The sequence below is a fragment of the Marmota marmota genome, unplaced genomic scaffold (genome assembly GCF_001458135.2).
Source record: "Marmota marmota marmota unplaced genomic scaffold, marMar, whole genome shotgun sequence".
In the NCBI taxonomy this organism is placed as follows: Eukaryota; Metazoa; Chordata; class Mammalia; order Rodentia; family Sciuridae; genus Marmota; species Marmota marmota.
Genome location: NW_025999977.1, coordinates 52,482,876 through 52,506,152, shown reverse-complemented (window position 1 = coordinate 52,506,152; position 23,277 = coordinate 52,482,876). Strand labels below are relative to the sequence as shown.

General features: G+C 44.1%; 1 long non-coding RNA gene across 3 annotated transcripts in view; it reads left to right on the top strand.

Annotated features, from left to right (window-relative positions):
* Positions 1-22,953, top strand: part of LOC125617258 — a 28,199-nt gene extending 5,246 nt beyond the window's left edge. For 2 of the 3 annotated variants that reach the window (XR_007348201.1, XR_007348199.1), the window contains 3 exons: positions 791-901; positions 1,392-6,883; positions 22,681-22,953. This is a non-coding gene — a long non-coding RNA (uncharacterized LOC125617258). The remainder of the gene's footprint in view (positions 1-790; positions 902-1,391; positions 6,884-22,680) is intronic. The other variant, XR_007348200.1, reaches the window with a different exon arrangement.
* The last annotated feature ends 324 nt before the right edge of the window (positions 22,954-23,277 follow it).

The window sequence follows — 23,277 nt, the reverse complement described above, 5'->3', positions numbered from 1 at the left end:
AGGTAAGCCTCAGGTCTGAATACAGGTGCTCCTCAGCTTGTGATGGGGTGACTATGTTCCAATAAACCCATTGTAACATCATATGTTAAAAATGCATTGATTACACCTAGCCTACTGAGCATCCCAGCTTAATCTAGTTTATGTTAAACAGCTCTGAGTCCTCACGTTAGCCTGCAGTTTGGTAAATCATACAAAACTGAGCCTACTCTAAAAGTATTGAATATCTTTTAGTTGTCAATGGATCTTTATTTTATTTATTTATATGTGGTGCTGGGAATCAAACTCCGTGCTCTACCACTGAGCCACAACCCCAGCCCCCGCACTCCCGTATTAAATATCTTATGTGGCCCATCAGCAGCTGTGTCTTGCTGCTGCCGCCGTCTAGAATCATGAGGACATCACACTCACTCACCCATGAAAAGATCAAAATTCAAAGTATGGTTTCTACTCAAAGTGGGTTACTTCAACATCATCTTAAAGTCAATCATAAATAAAACTGCCGGAAGTCGGGGATGATCTGTAGTTGAAGTAATATTTTGATCAGGACCACGATCAAGAACAAGGATATGCCCTAGAACAATGCTACTCAAAGTGTGGCCGTTGGACCTGCACCAAGAGCCTGTTAGCAATGCTGAGTCTCGGGCATACTCAGGACCCGCTGAGTCAGAATGAGCACTTCATCAAGACAGCCCCCTAGGGGGCTTCAAGTGCACATTCAAGTACGAGGACTCCTGGGCTAGATGCTTGGAGAAGGAAGACACCATGTGCCACTTTTTTCATCCTTTTCCAGGATCACACTGTAAAGTGAAGCCTCTGCTGGGGTGCAAACGAGGAGGGAGAGCCATGCAGTGGTTCCAGGGTATGCCACAGTGATTGCCAGAGGAGACACGGACTTGCGAAGGTAAACTCACCCATTGCACCTTGGTCCTAAGAGGCACGCGTTGCTCAGCAGTTGATTTCCCAAGCTAATGCTGTTTTTCTATTTGTCAAAGCAAGCCCTGCAACTGTACATTGATCTTTGGGATAATTCAGGTGACTGACCTACCAAATTCAGGTATCAAACCAATCTATGTCACAATTATTAATTACTTGCCCTTCAGTGGTGTGGGTTTTTCAAATTTGCACTCCTGGCATTAGGCACTGGATAAGTCTGTGTCTCATCCAGCGGGCAGAGGAGGTCCTGCTGTGTAGTGGGATGTTTAGCTGCTTCTGTGGTCTTGACCCTCCAGAGGCCAAGAGTACCACCCACACCCCTAATCATGAACATTATAAAGTCTCCAGACATTGCCAAATGTCCCCAGAGTGGGGTAGGTGAGGGAGGGGAGTCACTCTTAGTTGGGAACCATTTCCCTTTGGCATTTTTTTTTAATTCATCCTTTGCTTCTGTGTAGTTCCCCAAGCTCTAGATGGGACTTCCCGATCATTTGTCAAGTAATCAACACTTAGCTGTTATTACACAGAGCTCTTCAGAGGAAAGGTTTTCAAATGAATGGACAATAGACAATTCGTGTCTGATATGGCGATTGCATTGAAGACAGTGCCTTTGAGAAGGTGGCTTGTCACATGGATATCAATTCCCTTAGCCAACTGTGTCCAGGAGTTGTTATGGGCCGGGAAACTCAATCTCCCTGCTCCCTTTACAATTCTGCCTATCCGGACAGGTTACGCAGAGTTCTTTTTAAAATGAGAACCTTTATGTTTGTTGGAATACATGGCTGAGAGGATCTGGGGCTGAAAGCGGGCTTCTGGAACAAAACCCCCAATGCAGGGCAGGGGAAAGGATGCCCATTATGGGGTGTTGTGAGGAGGCAGCGGCACCCTGTAATGGGAGAGAGCTGGAAAATGGGGTTCTGTCCTCTATCTGGGGATTCTGGCTGATAAAGATTGAACATGGCTGGCAACTCTCAAATGTCAAGAGGTGAATTCCCAGGGAAAAGATGTACTTCATTCTCCTGCAGAGAGGACTATAAAATAAAAAGAGCAAGACTCTAAAGAGCCCTTGAAGCTCTAATTTCTGGAGAAAAACAACATTTCCCTGCCATCTTAGTAGCTCCTGGGAAGCCTACGGTACTGGCCGGAGGCGGCCATGAAGAGGAGTAACAACAGGTCCAAGGCACTGGCGATGAATCTCAACTTGAACATCTGAAGCATCAGCAAGTGGAGGGGAATAGAAATCCCTGGGACAAGTTCACCAGGAAGCACCGTGCAGGAAGAGACCGACCCCATAGCAAAGCTTCCTGGGATCAAGTGAAATATAATCCTGGTTGTTCTCAAAATGGATGCTTCCTTCTCCTGGATTCCTACTCAAACCAGGATGGACTTACTCAGTTTACATATTTAAGGACAGGTAGCCAGTACCCTGACCTTATAAAGGGGCATCGATGAAAGAGGACTCTGTTGCTTCTCGAGGGGAATTCCACGTCTCCTGAGCTCATGTTTACCCGTGTTCCAACTGTATGCTAAACATACAGTCCACGTACGACCGATTAGCCAAAATACTGATCTGAGGTCTGGGGGTCTTCTGATCCCTCCACCAGCTCGTCCCTCTTTCCTACCTCTGCTCAGTGGCAACACTTGTATTTGATCTCTGCTTATTGCCCTCACTGGGCTGAGTTGTGTCTTTCCCTTGGATGCTGAGCTTGGATTTGCTTTTTAAGTCATAGTATTTTCCTCTGCTGTCACCTAAGGCAGGTCCCAGGCCACATGGCCTGTTCTAGGGCATTGCCACTCAATGTGTGGTCCCCAGATCTGCTTACTTGTCCTCCATGGGATAAATATAGAAATCAAGGGTAAGCTATTCAAAACTTTTAATAAGGACCTGATAGAGCAATTTTATAAATTTATAATTTTTGTAACGATCTAATTAAATCTGATCTATTATTTAGATATTAATCTAATGAAATCTAATAATAACACAAATCAGACTTTTGCATTTCTTTTCACCCCCACCCCTGGTAATTCATTTGGAAAATATTTTACAAATTTTGGTCTTCTAAGGATCAAGAAAAACAAACTTGCTTTCTATGTACATAGTTCGAGAAGCAGAGGTCTGGGGACCCCATCTGGTTGCCAGACCCCAGATGACCTCATATTTAGTCCTCCATTTGATCTCTCTAGTTATTTCCAAGCACAGAGGCCAAGGATGACCAAAGCTGCTCTTCAGAGAGGATGGCCTCTGATCACTCTGACCAAGTGAAGTGGGCTTTGCCTGGGGTCTGGGATGAGGCTGGGCTTATCACCCCTGCAGGGAAAGGGTGCGGGGAGGGCTGGGGAACCATCTGCTTGGAAGAGGGAGAAAACAGAGTCCCTTTCTTTTTGATCTGCTTTATTGCTTTCCATTCCCACCAACGGAAGAGCCACTGAACCCATCCTGCACTGTGTGAGGAAGAGCGGTGACAGATGTTGAGCCTTTTACAGTCCTTACTCAATAGGGGATGGGTACAGCTGCCCCCAGTGATGACCCCCACCCCCAGTCCTAGACCAAAAATGAGCATTTTTGTATCAATGTCAACGTTTTTGTGAAAATCAAGCACAATATTTGATAATGTGAAACATAAAATGTTTGGGACTGTTTCCTAGAGTATTCAGAATAACACTCATCAAGACTGTTTGAAGGAGGTCTTCCAGAGATGCTGGAAGAATTGTTAGAGGCCGTGTGGTACATGGGAGTGACAGGGTGACACTTTCTTCCATGTGAACATGGGGAAGGCATTTGATGACTTCATGTCTCAGGTTCCCCATCTGCAAAAGGGAGACTCTAATGCTCCCCACTTCATGGCTGACGTGAACATTCATTAAGTTAGTTCAAGCATCTAAATCACTTATAACGAAACCTCATTCTTACTATGGGCAGGTTAATCGAGCTCTCTAAGCTTTAATCTTCCAATCTGTGAAATGGAGAGAGCATCTTTGAAGACCTAATTTAGTCTTCTACAGTTTTTTTTCCCCCCATTTATTCTCAAAAGTCCATAAGGTGCTTTGGATTTGTTTGATTCTTATGAATTCTGTATGACCAACTCCTCAGATGCAGCCAGAAGAGCTATCAGATTGCTTTCATATTTCTAGAGTCAATGAAAACCAGGGGGCTTTCCTACAATCCCATTCATTCTGCTATTTAGTCACCAGACACTTCTGAGCATCAGCTGTGCATCAGGCACTGGTGTCTAGGTGCTTGGGATTTATCCGTGAATAGCAACAACCAAAGATCCCTACCTCCAGGGACCATGCAGTCTGGGGGAGAGAAGGTGGTAAAACCAGGGACTCGGAACCAATGGATAATTAAACTATATGATATGTGTGAAAGTGGTGAGTTCTGTGTCAGAAAGAAAGGTAGAACTGGACAGGGTAGAGCAAGAGTGGCATCCAGACAGAAGGAGACCAAGGCAGCCTTCTGTGGGGTTAGAGGAGGGCCTGGTGTGGAAGGTGCAAGATAAACCAAGCCTTGAAGGAGATGAAGGAATTAACAGGTAGAATCTGGGGAAAGATAATGGCAGAAGAGGACTCATTAGAGCAATGGCCCTGGAGCAAGGAAGTGTCCACTGTATCTGAGTGACAGCCAAGACACCCGTGTAGCTGCACTACCATCATCAAGGGGAATTATTTAAAACTCAATACTATTCTCTAGGGTTCTGTTCCTCACCTGGAGTTTTCATAAACTCTGAGGCTTCTGGAGTCCAGAAATGACTTATCCAAATGGCAAAGTCTTATTTTTGGACAGTTTAATGAGACCCTTCCTGCCCTCTGCTACTGTCTAGAACTGTGTAAGTGGAGTTGCTGGACCACAGGACACCAATATCTCTCCCACTAATTTTCCTATTTCAGCTAGATAATTACAGCTCCTATAAGCCAAGTTTGCCTCTCAAGTAGCCTTCCAAGGATGAGCTGGAGAAGATGTTGGCCCCTGACTCCTTGCTTTTTCTAGTTGTATGGTGTCCGCATTGTTGTTAGCAAACTTTCTGTATCAGCTCACTTTGTGTTGCTAGAATGAAATGCCTGAGGCTGGATTCTTTATAAAGAAAAGAGTTTTATTTAAATGCCCAAGACCAGGCAGCTCCATCTGTTCAGCCTTGGGGGAGGGCCTTTGTTTACATGACAGTATGTCAGAGGGCATCATGTGGAAGCATGTGTGGGAGGGAGAGATCACATGGTGAGACATGAAGCCAGCCCTGAGAGGGGCCAGTCTTGCTCTTTTTATAATAATCTGCTCTTGCTAGAACTAAGCAGGACCACAGAGACCTATGTTAATCTCTTCCAAGGGCAGCGTGCCCAGTGACGTACCGCCTTCCTCTAGTCCCCACCTCTTAAAATCTCTACTGCTACTCAACACCACACACTGGGGACCCAGCTCCCAGCACCAGAACCCTTGAGAGACAAACCACACCCAGACCCCAGCATTCTTGATCCACAATTGAGAGGTGGATTCTTGAACTTTCGCTTCTCAGACAAGTTCTATTGCCTCAGTGAACCCAGGCCGGGAGTTTCAAATGTACAGTCAGTGCTACCTGCTAAGATGTAGTTTGCTAGGCAGAATATTATAGAAAGAGAAAACATTAGTCACAGGATAGAAAATTTCAGTTCGATGTTAAGAAGTTCAGGAGATCTACTGTACAACATGGTGACTCTAGTTCCTACTAATAATGCATTATTATTAAGTAGATTAATAATAGTAATAATAATAAGTACACTTGAGAATTGCTAAAAGAGTAGATTCCAAATGTTTCACTCCAAAAATTCTGTGGCTAATGTTAAGTCCCTTGATTTAGCCATTTCACAATGTATATATATTTCAAAATATCATGTGTGTTACAATAAATATGCACACTTTATATTTGTTGATTGAAAATTAATTGGTAGTGCCTTGGTAGCAAGCACTGGTCTTCCCGGGCCCAGGCAGACCTTGTGGGCTCCATTCTCTGCTTCTCTTCGTGGCCACTGAAACTTTCAAGTTGGAATTGTAAGAGGCTGCCTGCTTTCATACCTCACTGGCGGTTCTCCTCATCTCAGAAAGTTTGTATGCATCTCTCCCACTGAAATAAACTAAGCCATTAAATGAAATAAAAGTGGAAGATGACTTCACCAGTAGACAGCCTGTCTAATTTTGAAGTGAGGCCTTCTCTTTCTGGAAAAGGTGTTGGGTCATGAGTGGCCTGCAGAGGTCATCTCCTGCCTCATTTTAGGAATAAGGGCCTTGAAATGCAGTGGTCACCTGGCTTGCCCAAGGTCACTCAGTTGGTGGCCAAGCTTGGATCAGAATCTGAGCCTCCCGCCACCCAGCCCAGAACTTGTTCCAACATATTGCAGCCTCGAGACTCACATTTTCCCTCAAGGATTCCACTTTTAATTAATTTTTCTTCCTATCCCAGTACTAAATGTAGTTTTTCTCCTCAGTTTTCCTGTAAACTGGGCCAACTAGTTTAAATCGCATTTGAAACTAAGTCACATATTTGCTACTACGTGCAAGGCCCTGTACTACAGCTTGGGGGAAATTAAAGCTGCATGGGAGAGCAGTTTCAATCCCAAGACACGAAAGTCCTACGCAGAGAAACAGGACGCTGGGTGCCGAGGAGACTGCCAGGAGCTGCTGAGGTCATAAAGTGTCAGGACAGGAAAGCTTTGCTCCAGCGAAGGGCAGGGCGAGAGGAAAGAAAGTGGGTAGCAGGGCAAGCCAGGCGGTCATCTAAGGGTGCCATTTACGAAGGAAGAATGTTTGCCAACTCACTTGTCATCAAGAGTTATCAGCCCTCTGGGTTTCCATGTTGGTGGGAAATGCTCTGCCTGTCACAAGAATAGAGAGTGGATATTTCAAAACGACAGCTTGAAGAAAGCCTCTCTGTGTTCCAGGCAATGGCCACTTTGGGGTCTGAACAAGAGCCCCACATTACCTGTAAGTTGATCTTTCTCCTTGAAGTCACTCTTCATAAATTTTCCCAGAGTCCACAGCCTTCTCTTTTGAATATACGAGGTGCCTATCTAGTCTGCACGGACACCACCATTTAAATGTGCAATGTAAGATGGAACAAAACATTCCATTGAATATAAACTAGAAAATTCATTCAATGGAACATTTATGCTTAATGTAAAATATAATATTATGACATACATGGTCCTGGGTTGGAAATTAAATATAATGTTCTCAGGTTGAATTAAATACTATTTGCTTGGTATTCCCATGATTTTTGTGCATGCCTCTATTACTTGGTAATAGTTTGCCCAGAGTTTATTCCACACCTACTGTGGTAATAGGCAATGTAGAACATATTGAGTTTATAGAGATTTAGTGAGAAATTATCATGGCATTCTCATTAGTATTAAATATAATGTTATAACCATAATTATAATGCATGGTGGAAAATAAGATGGGCTCTAAGAATTTAATCTCGAAGAATTTAAGTGGTCCAACACAAGAGAAGTTTATTTCTTGCACACGTAAAGTCTAAAGTGTGAGTTTCTCATTAGCAGGAGACTCTCCTCCAGTCAGTAATTCAGAGATCCATATTTGGTCCCTCTCGTGACTCCCCCATCTTTATAACAACAGGCTTCCACATTTTTCTAGAATGTCAATAAACAAATAGAAGGCAGTGGAATGTGGAAAGGCAGAATTACCCTGGCCTGAAGTACCCACTCCATCTCTGTTCATATCTATTGATTATTATAGGAGATGCTGGAAAATCGAATCCCAGGCTGAGAAGCCACCCTTCAGCACCAAGGCTACCCTCTGGAAAGGGAGAAAGACTCCATGATGGGCAGCCTCCATCCAGTGTTGGGTTGGGTTTGGGTAGAGGTTGCAACTTCCAACTTCCCGTGTGGCTGGTCAACAGGATAAGCACATATGTTGTATGTCCACTTCCCAGAAAACCATCTGTTTTGGCTCCTTTGTCCCTTTTCCCCTTTCCTCTTTATCTCTTCTCTGCTGTAAGTGATAGTTAGAGCCCCGGTCGCCATCTTGGACCCCAAGGTTGGGGACCACATCCAGGAGGAAGTGAATGATTCAAAAATACTTGAATTTCAAAGAGTTTTTGGAGCACAGTGAATTATCTGAATTACGTACCTCATATTTTTATGTGAGGAAGAAATCAATTTGAATCTTTTATTGCTGATCTCAGTATAGAATTTATCAATTATAACTGAACCTTACCTTTAGTGGTTCAGAATATATTGGTTGTAAAGGGCTTGGAATTATATCAGGCTTGGAATTGCACAGGGATTCTCAAAGTGTCAAGGATTTGATGTTACTATAACATTAGATGCCTGCCCCAGCACCATGCCACAACTTCCCATGATGGACCCATTGGTAAATAGGTTAAGCTTTTCCAGCCATATACTCTCTGTAGCCACTACTCAGCTTTGCTATTGGGCTGTGAAAGCAGCCCTCCAAAATGTTTCATGGGATGAGAATAGCAGTGTTCCAATAAAACTTGACTTTCAAAAATAGACAGTGAGCTAGAGTTGATCGGCTTAGAGGATAATCGCATGGTACTGTTTTAGCATTAGCCACCCAGACCTCCACCAAGGCCTGCTGATATCTCCTCTGGAAGCTGTGTGGATAGCCATTTCATTACTTTTGCTCACAGACTCTAGGTGTGGCCTCTACTCGGAGTTTCCGGTGTTCTATCTAGAAGAATAGAGTAGACTCTGGGTGGAATGTTTCTAGAGGTTTGGCCATTTGCAAAAATGGACATTTTCATTATTGATGGCTGAGCCCTTCGGCATTACTCTACTAGGGGACCTGAATTGGACTGAGAGATCTCTCCCTTTTCTGTAATATAGCATTGCTATATAGAGAAAGAAGATGTACCGGGTTGGGGGTTTTGTTCATGATCAAGTGTGCTCTGAAATAGGGGTAGAAGTTCTTTGCTGGGGCAAAGTGGCTGTGAGGACCAATTAACCTTTCTAAGTCTTATCATCCTCATCTTTAAAATGGTGACAGTGCTGTTGACTTCAGGATTTTGCTGTGAGAATTAAAGTAAATTGAACCAAGAATGCCAGGTACCTTGGGAAAGCTCAAGAGCTAACTATGTACTTGTGTTCCTGTGGAAAGTGGAGCAGATTTACAAACTGTCCTTACCTTATGATAGTTTGACTTCCACTAGCTCCCATTCTTCAAGTTCATGATGGTTTAAAAGTGAGATGCATCAAGTAAGAACTGTGCTTTACATTTTGAATTTTGATCGTTTCCCAGGCTAGTGGTGAGTGGTCTAATAATCTCTCATGATGATGAGCGGGAGCAGAGAGCCCCAGGCCCCAGGCAGCAAGGTGATCTCAAGGTATTCCACGGTTCTATTGCCAGCTGTGGCGGGCTCTGTGGATTAAGTGAATTTTTGACAGATTAGATTCTTAACCTATGATGGGGTCATCAGGACATGACCCCATTTTAAGTAAAGAAGCATTTGTGCATCAGTTTATTCCTCAACACTAAGATAAAAAATGATCAACAAATTGACCCCTTTGTTTTGCTCAAACTAGTAAGAAGCATTTATTAACAAACATTTATTAAATTCTTCCCATATGCTTAGATGATACAAGAGAGATCTGAATGGATTCCTAAAGTGGGGGATCTAATATAATTGGTAGAATCTCATGTGGTTCTTTCTTTGAGCTGCAGGAAAATGTAGGAAGAAGTCTGTACAAGCTGGTGGGTCTTTGCTTCATGTGAAATTGCCCTGGATTCAATATATAACAACAACAACAACAAAAAAGAAGACGACATCCTAAAAGTCAGAGAAGGGAAATTGACCTTATGCATAAAAGGGTAATAGGCCTGATGCATAAAATAATTCAAATCATTGATCCAAGTTGGGAACCACATAGCCAGGAAGCAATACCATCAGGAATTCAAATGTTTAAACAAGGTTGGGCCTCACTGGATCAAAGTGAGTGTTTTGCAGATGGATCTAGGAGCCCTCATACTGGGAATTTGAACAAACAATTGAGGAACTGGCAAGAGCAGAGAATCTGCAGATGTTTTCCATATACACTGTATATATTAAATAGCCCAGTGAACCCCACCATTCAGGAAATGCTCAGACATATAGGGAAATTGTTAAGTGGAAAAAAATCTGTTTGCTTCCCTGACAGCTCTCTCTTGTCTAAGTCAATTAGGAGCATTCACCTAACCCACCCACATAGGCCGGAGACATTCACACTGCTCAGAACTCTGAGAAGGTCTGGGAACCAAAAGCCATTAACTGAGCTTTTATCAGTAATTGTTAGGCTTCCTTTTCTTTTCTTTCTTTTTTTTCATTCTAAGCTTTTATTGGGAAAATTTCCCCAAAGCTATAATTACTTTGAACAATGACAGAACTTATTTAATGGAGCAAAGAGCAGAAACTTTTTTGAGACAGCAAAATTTGCAACCAATTAAATACTCATGAAAAATAGTCTGTCTCAGAATTATTTTTTCACATTCTTTTCCAGCTCAGACTTGAAGTTAATCTATAGAAAGTCCAATCATCATTTATATTAGAATTAGTGAAATAAAAATTTATGAATAATTTCTTGATTTTCTCAAGAGTGATCTTTTTTTTCCTGTACCAATTAAGAAATTGCATGAAAAAGAGGTAAAAATCACTGTAGAGAGCCACATTCCTAGATTATTAAAATCAATGCTGTCAGATGGTCATCTCAATGAAAATAATAAGCCTTGTTCCTATGCTTTTCCAGTTGCTGATTTCTTCAAAGGAAGTTTTTTATCTATTAGTTGTAGAATAGACATGGTTAGAGAGTGTATGTGGGTAGCATCTCAATGCATGCAATATTTCAAAAATTACCAAGATATTTTGTAAGATGAGTTTTACTTGGGGGCTGGCCTTCTGACTCAGCTCTTCCTTCTCACTGATTTCTCCATATGCTCTGTTGCCATTTGTGCTACATCTGGGTTTGTCCACCGAAGACACTTGTCCCCAGTCATCAGAACCCAGGAGTATTCCAGTTAAACCATCCATGGCCCATGAGAACAGTGGCCTGCATCACACATGGCTAGTTACCATGGGCTGGAGAAAAATAGGTCAAACAATAAAGAAAGACTAGCAAGGGCCCTGGAGTCTTGCCAAATCTGTTTGGAGAATGAAGGAGAGCAGTGGGGGCATGCAACCAGAATTTTTCTGAGATGTTTTTTTTTAAAAAATGAGAAGGCAAAATTTGTTCCTTCTGTTTATTTCATTTGTTGTAAATGAATATAACTGTCCATTATAACAGAATGCAGTTGTGTATAACATGGAGAACGTGGTGTACCCACTGCAGTAGGGTATTTTGTGTTGGAAAACCCTAAACATATTATGATCTTCACTATGCACTGTGTTCTAACAGCTTATCTTTCCTTTGCTCACTATTTAAATTATATCAGAATTTCTAATAGAATGTGGCCTGGAATATTACTTGGTCAAATCCGGTGGTTTCCTGGGCTATACCTCTATGGGTCTTGCTTGTTCCACCTTTTCTAATGTTGTTTACACACCACTCCCTTCAATATCCTTCAAGGTCCCTTCTGCTAAACAATTCTTTTAATACCTGATGCGAAACTCACTTCTTGAAATAATTCAGACCAATTTAATTTAATGAATTGGCTGACTATCAGCCCTCTGTGGGCCAGGTGTTGGGCTGGCTCTGAACAGAGTCTGGGACAAAGACTCAGCTTTCATGGAGTTGAAGAAAAGCTTCTTGAAAGACCTAGGGTCAGGTCCAGTGAGATCACCTCCATAGCGAGGTTATTCCCAGGATCAGGAGAATTTTAAAACAAAACACGAATGGCATTAAGAAGTGGGAACCACATGTTTTTTTTTTTTTTTTTTAACAAGGACACCATGACTGTAAGCCTCCAGGATGCCTGAGCTCTGGTTCCCGCCTCCTCTGGCCATCACGCCAGTCCACCATGACAGGACGAGGATCTCTGTGAGGTGGCAGGATAGAGGTCTCTCTGAGGTGGCCATAGAATCTGGGGACTTCTTCACAACCTCCCTTCTCAGGATCCCTATATCAGTTTGCAAAGTCAAGTTTGGCATACATCAGGTGCCCTTGCTGGGAATCTGGTCCACTTGGGCAATCTTCTCCTTGGCTGAAAGAGATGTGAGAAGAGACATAAACACAGCCTCCAACAAGCTGAGGAAAGGTACCAGGAAACTGGAGTATATAGCCTGGAAGAGCATCGATCAGGGTGGAGGGCAGGGGACAGGAAGACTAAAAGATCTTACTACCCACTGTCTCATTAGCGGTATTTCTATTGAACATTCAGAGAGGTAAGAAAGAATCCAGGCAGGGTGAAAGTCATAACAGGAAGTGAGTACGGAAGTTAGTACAATATGTCAGAAATTATTGGTTATGTGATAACTATTTCATACTAAAATGTAAAATTAAAACTCTCTAGGTAAGGGTTATTTGTGTTGAGTGGCCATTAGAACATGGTAAGAGGTATGTACTCTGCAGAGGGTCAGCAAACACACAACTAGACTTTCTTTTCTTTTTCTTTTTTTGGTACTAGGGATTGAACCCAGGGGTGTTTTACCACTGAGCTATACATCTCCAGCCCTTTTAATCTTTTTTATTCTGAGACAGAGTCTCACTAAGTTTCTCAGGGTCTCACTAAATTGCTGAGGCTGGTTTTGAACTTGTGATCCTCCTGCCTCAGCCTCCTGGGTCGCTGGGATTTCAGATGTGTGCCACCACACTTGGCCACCACACCTTGACTTTCTATGAAAACACACTTAAGAACGTACATTTAAAACTTTATAATAATGTGTGCAAGTCTAGAATGGTAATATATAGATTCCCAAATTTTAGGGAATATAGAAATTGTTATCAATACAAAGCCCAAGAAGGAAAAATAAAATCACTGTTTCCTTTAGAAACCTAATGGTGGTGCATACGAGACTACTCAGGCCCGGCCTGCAGCACGGGGCCGACTGCTTCTCTACTGGGGAGTGGAGGTGCTGGCAGGGCAGCCAGAGGCCAGCGTCCTGTAGGTCCTGCTGCTGGGCCCTGGGCTGCTCGGCTCTCATGAAGAGAAGGGCCCTCTCCTTCCAGGTGATGCTCAGGATACGGGATCCCTGGGATTTTTCCATAAGGCATAGTGTATTTACCTTTTTTTGTGAAAAAACAAACAAAATATGTGATTATCAACACAATCAGAGAGTGGTCCTTTGTAAAAATTAATAAAGCATGCAGGCTTTCAGCACTATTAAGAACAAGTGAGAAATGCCATTGGTGAGCAAGATTAGACACACACAGGGTAGAAAAACAGAAGCAGAAAAGACCCAAGTTCCACAAGAGAATGTTCCAAACAACATCACGCCATTACATTTGAAAAATTAAAGCTGATGTCCTTCTAGAAAAACACTCATGCATCTACTGGAAAAAAAGAATCTGAGTTAACCCACAGCTGCCTATAAACTAAACAGATAATCAATGTCTTCCTCAGCAACCAAAGCCAGGCTCACCTGGTTTGCAAAGGAGACCCACCAAACCTTCAAAGAAGGTGAGTAGGCGCCAGGCCTGGCCGCCAGTGTGGACAGGGGATGACTGAGACCAGTTTTGAGTGAGGGAACGGGATTCTCAGTAAGGAGAGGGCAGGGAACCAGGGAAATAGCCAAGCACTGCATCCTGAGGTGTGGATCACTGCTAGGGAGTTGGCTATGTTGGGGAAAGATGAGTCTGGTCATCAGAGTGGCTTTGCTCCAGCTCCTGAGTGCCCACACCTCTCGGGCTCTCTTAGCACCTGCAAAGGCAGTGGTAGTGAGGAGGGAGTTCTCCACGGGTTCAGAACAATTGCTTTTTCTTTAGACTTTGCTTTTCCTGCTCTGGGACCTGCCTGGGGAGGCCCTCCACACCTCTTGGCTGATTGGACTGATGAATGGCCTATTGGCAACATCCAATCAGTTAGTTCAGTTTGACTTACGGCTCAACTATCCAAGGGAGAAAACCAGGCGCAGACCGAATGCAAAATGAGGGAAGATTTGAAACACAGAACAGGGAGTGGAAATAACTCCTTGAACCAGGGGCTGAGAGTTTCCTACCTCACATCATGGTCGTGGGATCACCCAATACAGCCTTAGAAAGTGATTTATGATCTGCAACCAGTTACTGCCACTGAGTATCCTGGCTTGCCTGGTTGGGCAAGAAGCACAAAACACAATGAAAACCAAAATAGGGGCTGATCTAAAGCAACACGAACCCAAAACTTGTACAAAACAGGAAACAGCGTCCGGCAGAAAACCTTGGCATGCTTTCCACGTTCAGAACAATTTCCCATAAAGAAATATATATAACCTGAGTGACGGGAAAACCTCAGCAAAGTCACGTTTCCTCCTGCAGGCTGAGGCTCCGCAAGGACAGATGAGTCCCTGTGAGGGGGACGTGCCCAAGGTTCCCAGTTATTATCCTTGAAGAGCATGGCGATGAGAGATGTCACTGCTGTCCCTGAGGCTGGCTCCACCTTCATGGGAACCACCTTCCCTCACCCGCAGGCCTCTCAGAGTTCAGGTACGTGGTCAGCAAGACGCAGGGAGCAGCAGCCCAGGGCCAGGCCTGCGGGCTGTGCTGGAGTTCTGACTAGGCCATGGGATAGGAATCGTGTTTATGGCATCTAACTGCCACCTGGCCTCCTCCCCAATAAGTCATCACTATGCCTTTCCAATTCTGTTCGACCAGCAGAGGGATTGCAAGATCTAGCACACTCTCTGTGGCCACAGTCTTTCTTATTTAAGAAAAATGGTGGTAAAAACACTTAACATGGGATTTGCTCAGGATGTCTTCAAGCGCCTAGCTCAGCGTTCCCCCTACAGACACCGAGCTCCGCCACTTACCCACCTGTGGGCTGAGGCTTCATGTTAGTAAATGGCAGTGCCTTCATTTCCCCAGCTGTCCGCGACAGCCACAGCTCTGCGCTGTCCTCACTCTCATAGCCCTAAATGCCTCCTGCACGGGCCACACAGCATCGTCCCTCTGTGACTGCCTTGTTTCATTTAGCAAAATGCCTTCCAGGTTCCTCCTGTTTTCACAGATGGCAGAACTTCCTACTTTTCCTAAGAGCGGATGACATCCCACTTTATGTTTATGGGATGCCACGTTTTCCTTACCCACCCATTTATGGATGGACATTGCAAATCAAACCAAAATGAGAGACTGTCTACAACTGTTAGGATGATGAGCACCAAAAGTACAAAAGATAAGTTGGTGTTATGGTTTGGAAGTTTAGTGGCCCCAAAGACCCCTGTGTTAAAGGTTTGGTCCCCAGGGTTGTGCTACGGAGAGGTGGTGGAGCCTCTAAGAGGTGGAGCCTAGTGAGAGGTTTCTAGGTCATTAGGGGCATGCCCTTGAACGGGGATTGAGGGACCCCAGTCCCAACTTCCCTCTGTTTGGTTCCTGGCTGATGAGGTGAGTGGTTCTCCTCTGCCATGTGTTTCTGCCATGATTTGCTGTTGCACCCAAGGCCCAAATCATTGAAACCACTTGATCATGCAATAGAACCTCCAAAAACGGGAGCCCAAATCAACCTGTTTTCTTTACAAGTTGATTACCTCAGGAACATTGTTACAGTGTCAGAAAGCAAACTAATACAGTGGGAGAAGATACGAAGAAATTGGAAACTTTAACATTGTTGGTGGGAATGTAAAATAGTGGAACCCCTATGGAAAACAGTGTGGGTGTCCCTCAAAAAATGGGAAATAGAATTGTAATATGATCTAGCAGTCCCACCTCTGGGTATATATACAAGAAAGATGAAATCAGGATTTGAAGAAGTATTTTCAGGTGTTGGTTTGCCCGTTCCTTGCAGCTTTTCTCCCAGGAGCTGAGATCCGGACAGTCTTACTTAGGTGTTGTAGACTGGAGTCAGAGAGCTCCCAAAGGCTCATGTGCTGAAGGCTTGGTCTCCAGGGTAGCAGGGTTCAGGGCTTTGGGGGAATAGGATTCTGAGGGCTCTGACCTCATCACTAGACTGATCCACTCATGGGTTCACAATTGGAGGGACTGTTGTGAGTTGGTGGAGACTGTAAGAGGCGGGGCCTTGTTGAAGGGAGGGGTCACTGGGCTGTGGCCTGAGGGTACTTCTTCCTCACACTCTGCTTTCTGGCTGCCCTGCAGAGAGCAGCTTCGTGGGCCACACCCTTCAGTCAGCCATCCCTGCCCCTGCAAGCCTAAAAGCATTGGCACCCACCAATCATGGGCGGAAGCTAGGAGTCCAAATAAATCTTCCCTCCCCTTAAGTCGGTTTTCTTCAGATATTTAGGGATAGCCATGGAGAGCTAGCTAACACACTAGTCACAGAAGCTCACTTCAGTCTTTCTGTCCAGATCTGGAGTATTTCAATTCTAATCCCAAGAATAGGCACCTTCATGTAACTGACTAGTCCTTTAATATAGCCATGGAAACTGACCTCTTTGTGCTACAGTTTCTTTACCAACGGAAAAAAAATATAGCCGTGGCTAGATGATCATTGTTTGTCCCCTCCCATACCTCCTCAACCTCACAAAAGTGGTGTCATTCTTGGGTACATGAGAACTGAACTTCAGGATGTGAGTGGCTATCTATTCTGTAGCAGAAGAGCAAGCTCCACAGTGTTCTTCAGGGTCAGAATCACATTCAGAGCACATTTTGATTCTGCTCCCTTTCATTAAGAGGTCTTCGTATGGAGTGGGATTGGATCATTAGGCAGGCGCAGTGTGGGGCTAGGAAGGCATGCACTCACCTGTGGCCTCATTCACAAGAACATCAGAATGTGTCATCATTCTTTTGCACTCAAAAGCTTTGACAATCTGCATTCCTGTCTGTCACTGTCACATGGACTTACCTACTTTCTGTACTTGGTGACACTCAGGAGTCAGAGGACAGACATTGCGGTGATGGTGACATCTCTTGACATCCAGACTGTCTGCTGAGGTCTCTACTTGCAAATTGCACCCTTTGCTCTCATCAAATGAGTTGGTGAGCTGGAGACATGCATGCTTTTTATTTTTATAATGCAAATCAAGAATGGTAGAAGGAATCTTGTCAGACAAGAACTTAATGGAAATTTTAAAGTTTTCTATGAAACTATGTGTCAGTTTCACTAGAATTGAGTGGACTATTCGATCTAATAGAGACATTTACAGATATTAGATATTTTTTATTACTGACATTTAACTTTCAAAAGTTCAAATTGCTCTAGATTTCTCAAAGAAGGCCTAAGAATAACGAAAAGAGCAGGAGATTTAGGCATGTGCTACAAGGAAGGAGTGGTTCATAATTTGGAAATGGGATGTCACTTTCCCTTGTGTGGTGTGTTAGTCACCTTGTCATCCTGGGATCAAATACTTGACAAGAACTATTTAGAGGAAGAAAGATGTATTTTGGCTCATGGTTTCGGAAGAATCAGTCCACACTTGGTGGACTTCATTATTCTGGGCCTGAGATAAGGCAGAACATCATAGTGGAAGGGTGTGTGGAGGAAACTGCTCAGTTCCTGGGAGCCAGGAATGAGAGAGAGAGAGAGAGAAAGAGAGAGAGAGAGAGAGAGAGAGAGAAACACGAACCTGTCTAGTCCCCAAGCCATGCCTTCAGGCTCCTACTTCCTCTAGTCACATTCCACCTGCCTACAGTCAACACACTATAGTTCATTTAAATAATAATTCTACCAAATGGATTAATCCACTGATGAAATTATGGCCTTCCTGATCCAATAACTTCCCAAGAGCCCCATGGCTAAACCTTGCTGGTTTGTGGACCCAGCCTTCAAAACATGAGCTTTCTGGGGGACATTCCAGACCTAAGCCATAATATATAGTCCTACATATAAATTTAGGAAGACTTATCAGCAATAATTTTCACTATCATTTTGAAGTATCTTGAAGTAAAGACACAGCCTTCAATTTGGATAGCATTTTGTGTTTGGATAATTAAATCAAATAATGAAACATAACAGTCAGATTACAAGAAAGTAACAGATGTAACTCCAGGATTCATTGAGAATTCAGGTGGATGGATACAATGCTTCTTTTAGGATCTAAGTCATCTCTTTACACAGAGCAAGAGCTTGAGGTTTAAGAAAACTTAAAACAATTCTATGATTTACCAGCTGAGGCTCTCCAGAGTTCAAATACCCTCCTTATCTATAAATGGAATTATTATTGAACCCATCTTAGAGGGTTTGATAGGATTCAAATGCAATATGGTAGGCTAAAATCCCAGCACGTGAATGGCGTTTAGCAAAGCCCTGGATCAATTGTGACTGTGAAGGACTTTACATTCCCATTGTGCAAGGTGCAGTCTTTACTTGAAACTGACTCTTCTTCTTTTCCCAAGTTGACATAGTAAACTCTGAATTGTTGGGTGGTATAAAAAGGAAACAATCAACAACCTGGAGAAGATGGCCCCATCTTGAACACACACAGCACAGACACGAACCTTGTCTGGTGAGGTGCCACTCGGGGGAGGACTCGGAGCCATTGTACGTGGTTCCTTGTACAAATAAAGCTAAGTATATGTTGACTCCTCCCCACACTTAAAAATCCTCTGAAGCTAAAAGTTGAAGATCTTTTGGAGGTATGTTTAAAGAAAAGGAGATAGTGCGTGGATAGTTTTAAAGGGAGGGTTCACCCTCACCCTGCCAGTACTGTGATGGGTTGAGCAAGGTGGGAAATTGCTTAATTTTCATTGGAAAAATTTGATCTATATTTAATTTTTATAAAGTTTGCACTTGAAAGTATGGATTCATATACCCAAGTTGTTCCAAGTATATATAGAAGTTTTCAAGTAACTGAATCAATGTAAGCTTTTAAATTTAGATTTATTAATTACAATGATTAACATTTAAGGTCCGATTCCTGAGGTATTCTAGAATACTTTAAGAGCTCAATGTTCAGATGTGGCCAGGAGCCTCCCCCCTGGACAGTGCAGATCTGAACATGTCTGTAACTAAAGGAAGTTCCTCTGGACAGGGCACATCAAGATGCTCAAAAACTGCTTTTAATTATTGTCAAATGGCGAAAATTAGTGTTAATGTTTTTAATCTTCTTTATATCACAATAATTTGTTGTTATTGACAACAAATTAGAGGAAGGATCAGACAACCAGTATTTAAACCTGCATTTTTATTTGATCCTTTAGAAAATGAAGATAATGGTAATAATGATATTTTACTGAATGCAAAATGTCCAGAATTCTCCTAAGCACTTTGCGGCCCTCTGGGGAGGGGTCATTTCATTACCTGCACTTCACATGGGAGGCACAGAAAGGCTAAGAATCTCACTTAATGAACTCTAGATAGGGCAGAGGGGTTGAAGGGGAAGGGAGAGGGCATGGGGTTAGAAATGATGGTGGAACGTGATGATTATTATTACCCAAAGTACATGTATGAAGACATGAATTGGTGTGAATATACTTTGTATACAACCGGAGATATGAAAAATTGTTCTCTGTATGTGTAATAAGAATTGTAATGCATTCCGATGTCATATATAAATAAAAAATTAGAAAATCATGTTGAAACAAAAATTTTTAAAAATTGATTAAAAAAAGAAAGATATTAGTAGAACACCTACAAATCCAGGCAGCCTGTCTTTAGGGCATACATTCTCCCTCAATTTGCTATTCTTTCTATCAGAGATTAATGGCTTTTTAACACTTATTCTGAGTAAGATCACATACTCCTCGAGGACCGAGGATGCGGCTGAGGAGGGCCTGCCTAGGATGTGCAGATGTTCCAGGGTTTGGATTCAATACCTAGTATTGGAAAAAAAGGAGAAAGAAAAGAACAATGACAATCACACAACCCGGTCCTGGAGGTGAAGCTCACACTGATGCTTCCTTCTCCTTGTGCCCAGTCCTGCTCCAGAGTTACCGCCTACCATGGGGCTTCCCTACCCACTGACCCACGGGCTCTTCAGTAGCTTCACCCTCCCGGGCCCCATCTTGGCCCATTGGAGAGTTCTCCTCTTCGGGCTCCTCCTGGGTGACTCATTTCCTAGAGCAGCGTCCCTCTCTGTGTGGCCTCCCGGCTATTCACCTTTGTGTTTCATCTCTGTTTGGCATTGAGCTCCCTGAAGGCAGCACTTGTTGTGTTGGGATTTCTGTTTCCACCTCCAAAAAAAACCCAAAAATAAAACAACCTCCTGTCCACTTTGAACTATTTGCAGCATAATAGATAATAATAAGTCAATCATTGCATGTAATAAATAATAATAAATAAATAATTGCATGCCCTTCTTGTCGTTCCCACCCCTGTTTTGAAGAAAGTTCACTTATTTTGTGCAAGAGGTGGTAAAAAAAAACAAAAAAAAACCTTATTTATGGTGAGCTAGAGGCTGGAAGACTGTCACTGAGTCTGTGTGTCATTGGAGAGGGCGGCACACACCTGCTGAGCTCATGGGGGTGTATCTCTAGAGGCTCTGGGGAACAAGTCCAGAAGCAGATCTTGGTGAAGCACTTCTATTGCCGAGGCTCTCGTGGGCATCCATGCCTGTCTGGCAGGATGGGGGTGCCTCCCCTGTGCTGTATCCATAGCACAACTTAGGATCCTTAGGGAAGGGCTGGGCTGACTGTGGCCACAGTGACCACAACTGAGGGCAGGAGACACTGGAGAGAGCAGGGGGGTAAAACCAGGGACTCGGGCTCCAGAGTTTACTCTTCTATTCTCTTCCTCCTCCCTCTCTGTGGCCCACTAAAGGTTTAAATCCAGGCTTCTTCTGGTCCTCCTCTGCTCAAGTGAAACCACATGAAGGCACCAGCTTCACTTGCAGGGCACCCATGTCACTGATATTGGAGGCTTAGTGCTGGAGCTGCCCCAGTGCTGTGTGTCCCTTGTCCCCACCTGTTGGTGTTCTCCTGGATTTCTCTGCTGACCGCTTGTCCTGCCATAGATGTGTGTGACCTGGTTCTCGATGGTCCATCCTGTCTACTGAGATCCCTTTGTTAGCTTCTGTCTTCTGCATCATGTCTAGTGGTCCAGCGTCCCTGAGGGGTCCCTGTCTGACACCTCATCACTGTGGCTTGTCCCAGTGTCACTGAGCTGGCAAGAGAGACTGAAGAAGCACGCGTGTGCTTTATACCACATCAGTGTAAAAGTGGCTGCTGGTGTTTTGTCAGAACCTGTTGTTCTTCATACTGGGCAACAGTGGGAGCGACAAGGATCACATCATTGTGTCTTCTGTGCCTTCTGATGCTCATTCCCGAGCCCAGGCCTTGGCCTGAGGTCTACATTATAATGTCATCTTCTGGATACATAGCCACACTTGGAAGCCCCTCCTGGGTCTCACCTGAGAATGAGCTCCCTCCTCCTGCGGCCCCTGTGCCATGCCTCTGCCATATTCAGAGCTTCATCCTGTCACTTGGTCCGTGACCATTGTCTCTAAACTGATTTCTGTCCTAAAAAACCCATTCCAGTCCCATTTTCTACATAGAAACCAGAGTGGCCCGACCAACATGCTCCCTTTAATGTTTTGTTGAAAGACTTAAGTGCATCTCCGATGGCTTTCATGTGACTGGTGCTACTGACCCATCGTTAAGTTGCTCCCAAAGTACTGATCACCATTGTCTTGGGGTCCGCTGGTGCCTTTGCTGTGATGCACAGTGGTCTTACAATCCCGCGATGGACTCGGGTCTCCTTCCTCTGCACACATTGAGCTTTCTCTTCCTCACCTTCCCTTTAGTCTTTGGGGAGCGAGGGCCCTTGTAGTTCCTCTTTCGCACCCCTGGCCTCCCCTACTTGAAGACCTAGGGCCGTCTACTTCCTCCTCTCAGTGCTGCAGGTTTACAGCCCCAGCTCCCTGGGGACTCTCAGACTCCTTCCTAGGACCAAACTCAGGGGAGTCTTCCAAGCTTGGGTGTCACCCCCAGGCTCATTTCTTCACCAGTCAATATGTAGTCATATGACCTCCCTCTGGGACAGAAGGAAACAGAGGCATTAGTGCATTTAAGTCACTCCTCCTGGTTGATTGGAAAGGGAAAGCTCACTACCAGTAAGTCTCCTTAGGAGCTCAAGTCTGTCAAACACCAGTTACTCAGCATTAAGTTTCTTGTAAGCAGGATTGGAGGAGTAGTACTCACTCATCCTAAGTCCTTTTCTATCAGAATGGAATTACTTTGAAGATGCTGGGGAGGATATAGTTTTTCCATTTAGTAATAACTCCTACCACTGAAGTTGCGTTCTGCAGGGGTGTAAGCAGAGAAGCTGTCTGGGCCCAGAAATCACGTACCCCTTTGGATTCCCTCAACCATCTGACTCTCCTTCCTTCCAAAGCACTGCCATCTCTCAGACCTTGCTCACAGGCACAGCCTTTGAAGCTCTAGAAGATGGCTGGAGTCTGGCTTACGTGTCCTCCCCACTCCCACCAAGCCCATCCACAGGGAGATGTCTGTTCACTAACAACATTGACTGTGCTGAGATCTGGCATCCCGACCTACTGCTGCAGGGGCTCCGTGCTACCCAGGGTTCTGGAGGTGTTAATTTTCTGTGGGGCAATGTAGTTGATGGGAGGGGAAGGAGTTAGGTGGGTAAATCCTGTCTTGTCTCCCTGCAAAAGCTGCATTAAGGCAAGGGTGTTTGTTGCAGTCTCCCTGATGACTGTGAGCATGGAGCTGCCCACGGTGACCCCTAGCCTTGTGGGGAAGCAGCTGGTGGGTGCTTTTCCTGAGCTCATCTGTCACTTCACCTTGACTTTCATCCTCTCTGCCCTGGGTTTGCACTCCCTGAATAAAGTCTTCGGTTCTGTTTTCCAGTGGAGCCAGGCTAAGACAGAAGCCCAGCTGTGTAGGCTACTCACATCTGTGCTCTGCCGCATCCTGCAGTGGAGCTGAATTCCAAAATTGAGATTCAAAACATCTAGTCCCAGCAATGAACCTTTCAGGAATGCTGCGCTCACAGCAAGATGGAGAGATGGAACACAGCGGTCGAGATTTCAAGTCAAATGTTTTTTTTGTGTCATAATCAAGATGATTAGCTTCACACATTACATTAAATAAATAAATAAACAAACAAACCTGACTCATAAACCATGTAGTGATGCTGCATTTGGGAACAGCTGCATCCAGCCGGCACACAGGAACACACACAAAAAGGTTATCTGCCTCAAATCAATCTTTGCAGTTGTGGAAGAAGAAAGACGACAGAAATAGCTCTTTGTGGAGATGACTGATGGGTCCTGGCCAGGCACTCTTTGTTAATATAACAGACAACAATGAGACACATAGAGCTGGAAAGCTCTCCTGTCACATGTGGCTGATGGGTCTGCAGAGAGGCAGCGGCCGTGCCTGCAGAATGCGCTCATTGCTTTCTCAGATCCTTCTAAATAATCCAAGCTGTGGCACTTTCACTGG